Source organism: Panthera onca, chromosome C1 (genome assembly GCF_046562875.1).
Source record: "Panthera onca isolate mPanOnc1 chromosome C1, mPanOnc1 haplotype 2, whole genome shotgun sequence".
Taxonomy (NCBI): domain Eukaryota; kingdom Metazoa; phylum Chordata; class Mammalia; order Carnivora; family Felidae; genus Panthera; species Panthera onca.
This window is the reverse complement of record NC_138346.1, coordinates 12,154,464-12,166,453: the sequence shown is the minus strand read 5'-3', so window position 1 is coordinate 12,166,453 and position 11,990 is coordinate 12,154,464. Positions and strand designations below refer to the sequence as shown.

Genomic DNA, 11,990 nt, shown 5'->3' with positions numbered 1-11,990 from the left:
TGGGGAAAGATTTTAAAGTCCAGTTGACCCTTCAACAACATAGGGGTTAGTGGCACCAAACCCCCTGCACTGTTAAAATCCATGTATAACTTTTGATTTCCCCCAAAATAATAGCCTAGTGTTGGCCAGGAGCCTTACCAATAACATAAAGTGGTTAACACATATTTTGTGTATGTATTGTATACTATATTCTTGCTCTAAAGCTAGAGAAAAATATTAAGAAAAATTTATTTACAGTATGTTTATCAAAAAAAAATCTGTGTATAAGTGGACCCATATGGTTCAAACCCATGCTGTCCAAGGGCCAACTATATTAATTTTACTTGTTATGGATCTGTTATGGGTTGAATTTCATCACCCAAAAAGGTATGTTGAAGTCCCAACCCCGCAGTACCCCAGAATGTATTCTTATTTGGAAACAGGGTCAGTGAAGATGTAATTAGTCAACCTGAGTTCATCCTGGAGTAGGATGGGCTCTCGATCCTTTATTACTAGTGTCCTAATAAGAAGAGGAAATGGACACGAGGGGAGAAGGCCATGTGATGATGGAGGCAGAGACTGAAGTAGCTGCAAGCTGAGGAGTGCTATGGACCACTGACAAACCACCAGAAGCCAGAAAGAGTCCAGGATTCTCTCCTACAGGTTTCAGAGAGAGCGTGATCCTGCTCTCCACCTCGATCATGGACTTCTAGCTTCCAGAAGTGTGAGACAGAAATTGTTGTTGTTTAAGCCACCCAGTTGGTGGTACTTTGTTCTGGTAGCTGTAGGACATGGATGCAAACTCCAGACTTTGTTTCCTTGACTCAGTTTTGGCAATTTGTATCTTTGTAGGCATTTGTCCAACTCAACTACATCGTCTGATTTGTTGACATAAGGTTACTCATAGCTTCTTTTAATTTTGGCAGGGTGGGCAGCGGTGTATTGCTTTCATTCCTAATTTCAGTAATTTGTATCTTCTCTTTGGGAGGGGCAGCCAAATAAATAAAGTTTGGTCAAATTTATTGAACTTTTCAAAGAGCCAACTTTTATTTTCATGGATTTTCCTTATTTTTCTCTTCTCTATTTCACTGGTTTCTAATACAATAATTATTCCCTCCTGTTTCCTTGCTATGGTTGCTCTTATTTTTCTAGTTCTTAAGGTATAAACCTAGATTACTGGCACCCTTTTTCTTTTCTAATATAGGTGTTTAAAGTCGTAAATACCCTTCAGATCACTGTTTTAGCTGCATCGCCAAATTTCAATGTTTTCATTTTCATTCAGTTCAAAATATTTTTTAATTTCCTTCATAACTTCTTCAACTCTTGAGTAATTTAATTTCCAAATGTTTGGAGATTTTCTATGTTTTTTTTTCCTATTGCCTATTCCTAACCTCGGAACCACAGAACATGGTTACATCATAGAATATGATCCACATCGTCTTAAATGTATTGAGACTTGGGTTTATAGCCTACCATATGGGCTATTCTACAGACTATACTTCTTAAAAAGAATATAAACCCTGCCATCATCAAGTACAGTGATCTATACGCATAAGGTTGGTAGTGTTGTTCAAGCAGTCTATATCCTTACCGGTTTCCTGCCTAGTTGCTCCACCCATTGTTGAGAATAGGATATTGAATAATATCAAACTATTCCTATTTATCTATTTCTCCATTCAACTCTATCAGTTTTTGCTTCATGTATTTAGGGTTCTGTGGGTGGGCACATGTACATTTCTATTTGGTACATCTTCTTGATGTACCGACTCTGTGTGAGATGTGTCTCCAGAGATATTTCTTGTCTTAAAGTCTAGTTTGCTTGGTATCAGTAAAGCCAGTGAAAATTTCTTAAGGTTACTGTTTGCATGGTCTATTACTATTAAATACTATTGTTGGTCTTACTAGTATCAGAATACATGATGCAATTTTTGTACTTACTTTTGTGGTTCTTAGATTGTTCTTGAATTAATTTGCAAGCTTTTGCCTAATGAGGAAGCTATACGTTCTTTGGTAAGTTTTATACACCTTTTGGTACAGTGCTGAGTACAACAATGAGCGATCCACTAAAAGCAAAGGTATACCAAAACAAGCTCCTCTTTCAAAAAATAATTCAGTTGTGTTATTTGCTCATGGTGCTGCTAACTGATGTCCTCCCTTGTTCAGGCCGGGTTTTGAAGGCTGAAAACGATACTCCTCTGCCTTCCTGCCAGTTCCAATCCTAGGTTTATGAACTGTACAAAGGTTGTTACCGCAACTCCTCTATTTATATGCTAGGACCACAATGTAGGGACACTCATTTACATCAAATGGCTTAATCCCAGACACTGCTGCTTTCTTTCAAACCTTTGATAAAAGTAGAGAATTGTTCAGATCATTAGATGGGTCTTGGATATTATACATCATGTGCACAAATGCTTTTTCTCGTGATTAAGAGAATGAATACTTTGTTTACGAATCATTATCTTACCAAGTAATGTAACAATTGCATAAGTTTAATGTTAAAGGTCTTCTGGCATTGAATCTTTGTTATTTGTTCTATTGTTATTAAAAGCCCTGTCTCAGTGAAAGGATGTGAGACTGCCTCATATGTTAATGTTTAAGATGCACAATTATTACCTAACTGATGTTGGCTAATCTAAATAGGACTTGAGCATACAATTTGCTGATTTCAATACAACTTAAAGTTGCAGGCTGTTTAATGAACCATAGGACCAAAAAAAAGGTCATTTTTAAAAAGGCAGACTTTTTCTGCCCTCTTAAATGTCTATTACGTTTTTTCACTAGTAATATTTAAAATGGAATATAATTGCCTACGTACACTCTAAATCCTTATATATGACATTTTTGAGATTACTGTATTGAGACTTCTTGACTTGTGGCTCCCTTAAAATTACTTCTGTATCTGACGTATTAAGATAACAACAAGAAAAATGATGCGATTACAGAAAGGTATAAGGGGTGTTAGAGAACAGAAGACAGGATTAGTATGAATTGAATTAACGCGTATGATCGTGGATCAGAAAGATAAATGAAGACCCCTTCTTTCTGAATAATTACATTTATCTTTTTTCTAGAGAAGTATATAAAATTCTCCTATAGGCGATTCATCTACTTCCCCCCCTTCAGTTGACGTTCTAGGAATGCAGTTTCCATCAGTCAGACTTTCTGATCAGCGTATTGTTTTTAGAAGAAAGGCATGACTTGTAAGGCTCCAAGAATACATATTTGGAATTTCCTAAGAATCTTCCCTGTCACTTGAAAGTCTGTTATATTCCTCTGAACATGAGCCAAATTTTCATTTAAATTTCAAACTCCAAAATGAACATTTCCACGAAGAGTCCTTGCAACAAACAGTAACAAAAGACAAGACTCGCTACACACAGCTGCCACAACTTCCAGTAAGTACAGACCAGCATACCACCACCTGCCTTTGGAAGGCAGGTCTTCCCCCTAGTTACTAGAAAGTTCCATACCAAAGAGTAGGCCAGCCTCTTGGTATTGCAGAAAAGAAATACAACATTACTACATTGAACTTAACTCCGACAACTGAACCTAACACTTGTTCTAGGATAGAAGCAGAATTCCTAAAACGGCTTCATAGGAGACCTCCATCAAAATCCCTAACACCAGAAGCCCCTCAATGGGCAAACAGACTAAGAAATGCGAGCTCCGGGCTAAGCTTGGGGAGTGGGCAGCACCCCCAGGGCCTTGTTTTGGTGGCCTACTTAGTAACCACGGGGTCCACCAGACACGGACGCTCTGGTGCGGTGTGCCGCTAACTCACGAAGGTGGGACTTTCCGTCTCTCCCACCAGCACTTCACGGGCAGGGTCCGACTCCTCCACGCAGCAGCAGGACCTCGCGGTACGGATGGGACCGGAAGACCAGTTTCTCGGCCTCCACCTGGCCCCCTCGCCGGGGGTCCCCCACCTCCGGTCCCTCGAAAGCAGGCCGCTCCTCCGCTTTACGCGCGGTGGGCGACCAACAGTTACGGTCCCAAGGAAGATCATCCACGTTTTACTCGGTGCTGGGAGGATGGGGCCGGGATACAAGCCCCCCACCCCACCCCCACTGCGCTCAGCAGACGACCCTCTCCAGCGAGGCCATCGAAACCTGCCCCAAGCCACTGCCACCGCACGCGGCGCGCACGTCCATCCCGGGGCGGCGAAGAGCGCGGACGCGCGCAACTGAGCATGCGCAGAGGGAGGCTGGCCGGCCCGCTTTACGACCCTCCCCACCCCAGCCCCGCCCCGCCCGCTCTGCTGTGCGAGCCGCGGCGCGAGGTCGCCCACGCTCCCTTCTCCCCGCCCTGTGGGTCCCGGGCACCCGGAGTGTTCGGTGTCTGGCGCCCGTGCGTGATGACGTACACGCGCGCCAAGACGTGGGGACGCAGGCGGGCCGTAGAGAGCGTGAGTTTCCGCGTCTGTTTGGCACCCCTCGCGTGGCCGGTTCTGCCTGGTGTCGCTTCGCCCTTTCCCAGGGTCGTGGCGCCGGGTTGGGAGCGGGTGCCGGGCGCCTCCAGTCGGCGCTTTCCCCGGGCCGGCCCGGGGAGGGGGGGGGGGTTCCGGTTGGAGGCGCGCTTCCGCATTCTGGGCACCCTGGGCAAGTCCTAGAGGCGGAAGGGTGCTTCCCGCCGCGAGTCTACCGAGTCAACCGGGTTGGGGGGTGGTGGGGGGGTCCCGTCGTCTACACCCTGTCTGATCCTGGTGACGACTGCCCTGGCAAGGATGTGCTCGGAGGATGGATGGGCTGGGCTCTGTGTGGGTTTTAAAAGCGTCCTTTCGAAAGCAGGAAGTTTAAAGTGACGTTGCATCATCAGCAACAACTTGCAGTTTCAGGTGCCGGGAGAATAACCTCGTTTCTCCCAGCAAGTGTGTGGCCGACACAACCCTAACCTAAAAAGTGGTGTTTCTCTTAATAGGGGATAGGAAATCCGCCTGCGAATGTAACCCTTTTTCTCGTCACACTTTAAAAACCTGTCCAAAAATGGATCACATGCTTTCTTTTTTCCAAACTAAGCAATAACTTTTGAAGACTCAGGATTGCTTATTAGGAATTACTGTATAGTCATGACTTGATCATCGCGTTGTGTAGGTCTCTTTGCAGGACACTCAGCGACAGCTGTACTTTGCCTCTTTTCTCTGCAATTACTTCTTAAAAGTCTGAAGTCCCACATTTCTTTCTTTCTTTTTTTTTTTCCCCAGTTCCAATAAACTGTAAAGACTTATAATTTGCTGCTGACACGGCAGCTTGGGGAAGCAAGTAATTTTACAAAGAATAACGGTACATTGAGTTCCTAATTGTCCCCGGACTACTAGCTGCAGCATCACATGGGAACTTGTTGGAAATGCAAATTTTGGGATCTTATCTCAGACTTCAATCAGAAATCTATTCTAACATGCTTTCCAGTGGATCCCAATGTACCTGGGTGCTTACATTGTTAAGTATTGCTGTCATGATAAAGAGTTGCTCTTGTGAAGTCACAGAACGTACTTGGAATCCAGGTGAAGCCTTTCCTAGGTGTAAGATCTTGGACAAGTTACTTAGAGGCTTCTTCACAGGGCTGTAAGTATTCAGTGTGAAAATGCAGGGAAAGTGTTTGAGACCCCTGGGTGGTTCACTTGGGTAAGCCTCTGACTTCGCTCAGGTCATGATCTCATGGTTTGTGGGTGTGAGCCCAGGAGGGCATTGTATTGACAGCTCAGAGCCTGGAGCCTGCTTCAGATTCTGTGTTTCTCTCTCTCTCTCTCTCTCTCTCTCTCTCTCTCTCTCTCTCTCTCTCTCTCCCTCTCTCTCCCCCCTCCCCCAATCATTCTCTCTCTTTCTCAAAACTAAATAAACATTAAAAAAGAAAAAGAAAATTCAGGGAAACTGTTTAACATACATAGAAAACACTCAAAGATGAGATGCTGTTTAATAGCTCCTTCGAACTGCATGAAGTTTGAGGCGCCTGGGTAACTCAGTTGGTTAAGCATCTGACTTCGGCACAGGTCATGATCTCATGGTTTGTGAGTTTGAACCCCTCATCTGGTTCTGCACTGACAGCTTGCCAGCTCCAGCTCAGAGCCTGCTTCAGATTCTGTGTGTCCTTCTTTCTCTGCCCCTTCCCCGCTTGCACTCTGTCTCTCGTTCTCTCTCTCAAATAAACATTAAAAATTACAAAAAAAATTGTATAAGTTAAATACACACATAGATTGTGCTGGAAGTATTTTCATGGGGTTAATTGTGAATTGCAGTGCCTGACTATTGTGACCACAGCTTACAGGGCATTTTGTTTATTTCTGGGTCCTAGTAATAGTCTATATAATTAAGATTGTTGGATGCAGGATATTTAGTTGAAGGTTATAGCAGTAAGTGCTAATACCCACACTACTGGGGCTGTAGTAGTTTTTTGTTTTTTGTTTTTTTTAAAGTAGATGTCCTGCCCAGTGTGGGGCTTGAACTCACTACTCTGAGATCAAGAGTCACATGCTGTACCCCCTGAACCAAGCAGGTGCCCTGGGACTGAGTATTCTTAATGACATAACTGTGTTAAGGAATGGTTTTTGGTGTTTTCAGCTTAATTATACCTTCTTTTGACCCAGAACTTGGTAAAGAAGTAGGGTGGATAACCAGAGTAAGCCTTAGCTGTGGAGATGAGAGGTGTTAATGACTTGCAAGCAGAAGATGTTTCTGTGCTTATCTTTCTTTCCCATGTGGCATGTAGCTCCACCAGCAGAGACCTCGTACTAACCACCCCCTGTACCTCTATTCTGGAAGCACTGTGGGACCAAGGTTAAGTGTGCCTTTGGCCTGCTGGGTTTTTTCCCCCCACAGATTGTCAGTTGCAGTAATCTACAATTCTTCCCTTTTCAGGGGGCCAGTGTTGGGGGGGTGGCGATATTTAGGATCTGAGGCAGTTGCCGTAAAACCTAAACTCATTCCAGTGTTGAGGAGTGTCACTGACTCACCATGGCATACACAACATGTCACTTTGATTAGAGCACACTGCTCCCGAACCACACCATGGCTCCTAGGTACTGTGTGTCAGAGTTTTCAGATAAACATGAGTCACTTTGGATATCAGCTTCTACAAATAATTTTGTTAATACCACCGCTAAATTAACACTGTCCCATCATGAAACATTCAGTTTTCAATGGCCCCCACATTTTCTACTTCTCTGTATTAGAGCAGCAGACTTATAGTAGTGGTTTTGGTCACGTCGAACCTGCTTTGAACTTTGCCTCTGCTACTTACCTGAGTTCTTTAGACAAATTAACATCCTCTTAATTTCCTTTTTTATAAAGTAGAAGTCATGGTACGTACCTACCTCAGGACATTGCATTAAATGAAATAAAGGGCAAAACGTGAAGGCATAGAGGTTCAATAAATGCTGCATGTTGAGACAGGGGAGAAAAAGGTAGTTATCACCCCCAAACTTACCTCGTTTATTTCCTCATGCCGTTTTAATAAATAAATACATTTTTGTTATTACCTAGCTGTACTGCTTTTCTTTTCAAATGGTAAAATCCTGAAGTGAAGAGTCAAAGCTTTCACATTATTATGAGTGGGAGAAGGCAAACATGTGAAAAAGGTGAAAACTCTAAAACCTGGTAGAAAAAACACTATCTTCAGTTTGATCACCACAACAGAGCAACTTCCATAAATTGTTTTGGGTGTTTATTGGAACTTCAAGGTCCATTGAGCTTGAGGTCCATTGATTAATATTTAAGTATCTTCAGTTAGTTAACCAGGACAGTCAGCTAGAGAAGGGACAGGATGTTCCAGGAGATGGGACAGCACTGAAAACGCATTATACATTATGTATCATTTTTAAAAAAGTAATAATACCATGTATTTTTGTCTATATATTACACACGACTATGTGAGCGTGGAAAATACTTGAAAGGAGCCGGAACAGGTCATAATTTTGCTTACTTGGCAACGTATTATAATATGGAGGTGGGGATAAGTAATCTAATGGTGGTACATTTATGTAAAGTTAGATACATGCATGTATGTGTAAACATTCTTTTTATAAACCATTTAAAAGAAATGATGCTTTAAAGAGATAGATTCCCTTTTATGCTGCATTTCTAATCATGTAAGCAGTGGTCTTTAGATTTTGTTTTTTGTTTTTGTTTTAGTTTTTGTTTTGTTTTTAGGAGGCAACCCTCTTTAGCTGAATCTTACCTGAAGAGCTCAGGAGCTGAGAGGCTTTAAGAGAGGTTGAAGGGCACAGTTCTGCCTGCTGGTGCTCATCTTGAATCTTTTGCGGTGACATTCTGAGGCATGTCGCTGGAACCCTGGAATCCAGGACATTGGGTGTGAAACTCTTCATCTGTGGGATAGAAATCCTCAAGAGATGAGTTCTCTCTAAGAAGTCATTGCACTAAGAATTATTGTGAGTGAGATTCACAAACTTGTTCTGAAGACAGCTCCCAGGGTTTTCAGCCATGTCAGATGTGTGTATGACTTCTCATGCACCCGAGCAAGTGGCTGTTAAAAAAAGAGGAAGCATCCAGCCTCCGGTCTGGCCTGTACTTTACAAAATAGGAGTCTATGCACACGTTTTGAGAAGTCCTCAGTTTTTATTTTATTTTTTTGAGCCCTCTAAGCCATGACAGCTGTATCACTGTTAAAGCTATTTAATATTTTAACTGGCTGTTGTTTAGCATTACAGATGACTTGAGGAAAAAGAAACAAGAAGTCAGTGGAAATACATTACTTGTGTTTACAGTCCCTCTGCTTTTTGTTGTATGAAAGCAGCTGGTTTGCAATTTATATGGTAAAGGGTTTTTCTTAAGGAGTTAATTTTTAGTTAATAGTGAGCTTTCATAAGAAAAATAATCTCAAATGCTGAGTATTTGTCAGATTGTTATTAATAGGAGCGGTAGTAATATCACATTGTCTTTTTTCACACATTGAGGAGGGTTTCCTGGTGACAGCTGGAGTGTGGGGGAGGGGCAGTCACTTTCAATCAGCCAGCTGCTCTGTGCAACATCATGATGGCAATATCTCAAAGCCTGTGGGATAATTTTGGCTGTATTCAGAAAAGAAAATGTGTCAAATTTCTGGGAAGCAATAGATAGTGTACAAGAGCCGTATAAGAGCCCTTTGGGATCTAGATGATAGTCAATGAACAATGGTGTGCATTCAGGTTTGTGTGTTGGTGTTATTTTACCATCTAGTTTCTTGGACATTGTTACATGCACATCATAATTATAAAGCAATAAAGTCTAGTCCCATGGGGGGAAAGGCTCATTACTTTATGGAGAGGAAGGGAGATTGGAAAACAAACTTTGGGAGTGTGCTACGTGCTTTCACATAATATGCTATCTCATTTATTCTTCACAATGACTCCAGTAAGTAAGTGGAATTTTTCTCATCTACGGATAAAGAAGCAGACGCTCAGCAGGATTGATTATATGATTTGCCCAAGGCCACACACTAGTAAACAATGGCATCCATATTTGACCCCAAATCTGGCTTCAGCTCCAGGAATGTTCTCATTATACCAACAGCTGTTTCTGCATGGTGTAAACTTGCTTATGCATTTTTAATCCAAAGTCACAGTATCAGGATAGTTATGAATGAAATTTATATACATATTACAATGACTTCAACTTTATATAAATAATATATAGGGGTGTGTGTACGTGCTTGTGCCCGTCAATGTGTGATGGTAGCCCCTCCTAATTTTGGATTTTTTTTTTTCCTTGATGGAGTCTCTTGGGCAACACTGAAAGAAACTTTGCTACATTTTTTTATGTTACAGATACCAGCAGTTCACAGTCATGGTTGTAATGGATCAGTTTGATTCCAACTTTGAGCAAATGTAGGAATAAATACTGTGCCTACTGCCCATGTACTCTCTTCCTTCATACCAAAGTATTCAAGATTTCCTTGTTTCTTTCAAGGTATGTTAATTTTGTATCAAAGAGGGACTTTTTGGCTTTCCAGATTTTTAGCTTGTAGCTATTATATCTGCCAAGTGATGACTTAAATCCTGTGTGTGTGTGTGTGTGTGTGCGCGTGTGAGGGATGACTCTCCTGCTTTTGATGATGAGTTTCATGGATCATTTCATCTCCCTCCCCATTGCCCACGGGATAGTGCCTGCCCAGTATTTTCTTTCTTTCCTTCCCCCACACCCCATACAAATCCTTAAAACTTATTTTTGCTCTTTTCTAAACATTCTGTGCACATTTATATGCATTCATATTTTCATTCTTTATCGCACTGTAGTGTCACTGTTTGTATGTCTGCTCTCTAGATGGTTGCCTGAAAGGACACTAATTCTCAGATATTTATTAAATGATACAGACAGTGAGATATAAAATTATATGCTCAATGCTTTTACTGCTATAGTTCCACATTCATTGGTTTTCTTCTTTGGGCTCACAATTAGAGAAATGGGATGACTGATGTGTGTTAATGAATTACATAATGATGAAACACAGGTAAAGCCACAGAAAAGCATGCAGGATACTCCCATGATCCTTTCCAAAGGCTCTCAGGTTGAAGAAGCCTCTTATTCAGTTCCTTCCTTCCTTCCTTCCATTTTTCCTTCCATTTTTCCTTCCTTCCTTCCTCCCTTCGTCTTTTCTTCCTTCCTCCTTCCTTCCTTTTCCCCTTCCTCTTTCCTTTGTTGTTTTGTTTTTTTTCGTTTTGTTGATGAATCTAAATGATTTGTTGTCCCAAAGTCCTAGTCAGAAGTTTTCATCAAGTGGTAACATTTTATTAAATGGACAAACTAGTCTTATTTTCAGTGAAGAAGAAAGGCAGGGAGTATAGTTTGAAAATCAATAATTAGATGTATTCTTTAAAATCATCAACCTTGTATAAATAGAAGACAAATTTTAGATCGTCCATTTTTCTTTTTGTGATTACATTCTTCATCCAGGGTCCCAGTTTAAGTTTATTTATTTTTGAAAGTGAGACAGAGGGTGAGTGGGGGAGGAGCAGAGAGAGAGGGAGACACAGAATCCAAAGCAGGCTCCAGGCTCTGAGCTGTCAGCACAGAGCCTGATGTGGAGCTCAAACTCATGAACCGTGAGATCATGACCTGAGCTAAAGTCGGACGCTCACCGACTGAGCCACCCAGCTGCCCCAACCCATCTACTAAGTAGATACTTAGTAGATGACTTTGAGAGGACTTTGCCTTATTTATGCAGAAGTTGCTCTTGTTCTCACGTCCTTAGCCAGCTGTGCTCTTCTCTCTCTAGGAATAGCGTGGCTAGAACAGACCTTTGAGATATTGCTTCCGTATGCATCATGTTTTGGTTCTCCCATGGACTCGAGTGAGGTACCAAGAGATGAGAGCTGGTGATGCTTGAATGAGACTAGGGTTTGCTTGCCAGCCCTTCGCAAATGTAGCGTTTTGGGGAGTGTTCTTTGCAAACAACAGAAAGTGAGTTAACTATGGTATCCAGATAGCTTATTTGAAAACAAGAGATTTGGTTGGAAGTCAATGGATAGCTCCGAGAATCAACAGAAAACCAAACAACCAAGCCTTGGTAAAGGATAGTAGCCAGGTGAGCTCTCAAGGTTTAGGTAGACTCAGTGGATTTGAATGATATCTTTAGGTTAAGGCTCCGAATATCAGTTCCAGGTGTTGTTGGTCTTTGTATCTCTGCACAGGTTTTAGATTCCAGGGAGAGAGTTATTATTCCAACTCTGGTCACCATCACCCTTGAATCAGTGTGGGAAAGGAAAAGTTGACTCCCCTCCTCCCCCCCCCCCCCCCCCCCCCCGACTCCCCACCAGGACCACATCCGGTAAGGCTGGGAGGCAACTTCCTGTTCCTGAAAGAATGAAGTATTGATGCTGTCCAGCAGGCCAAAGCTCCAAGCCGACCCCACCACCTGCTGCTTAGTGGCCGTCCCATGTGCTTTGTGGGCACATAAACAGCATCTCTGAAGTCAGGCGTGCTCCTCTGCCCCTTGACTAGTTCCTGTGCTGGGAGGATTTCGGTCACATGAATAATTCATTACCAGTTCTTACACAGAGATTAAATGGGGGGATGGCGAGC

The 11,990-nt window shown here is 42.4% G+C and overlaps 1 protein-coding gene across 13 annotated transcripts in view; it reads left to right on the top strand.

Annotated features, from left to right (window-relative positions):
• The first annotated feature begins 4,234 nt into the window (after nt 1–4,234).
• The window catches only part of RHBDD1 (rhomboid domain containing 1), a 173,878-nt gene continuing 166,122 nt past the window's right edge, over nt 4,235–11,990 (top strand). For 10 of the 13 annotated variants that reach the window (XR_014138040.1, XR_009607407.3, XM_060623959.3 and 7 more), the window contains exon 1: nt 4,235–4,387. The gene's annotated coding sequence lies outside the window, so the exon portion shown is untranslated. Of the gene's footprint in view, nt 4,388–4,658; nt 5,544–8,123; nt 8,363–9,736; nt 9,879–11,990 lie in introns of those variants that run through there. The other 3 variants (XM_078450821.2, XM_078450822.2, XM_078450824.2) reach the window with 3 other exon arrangements.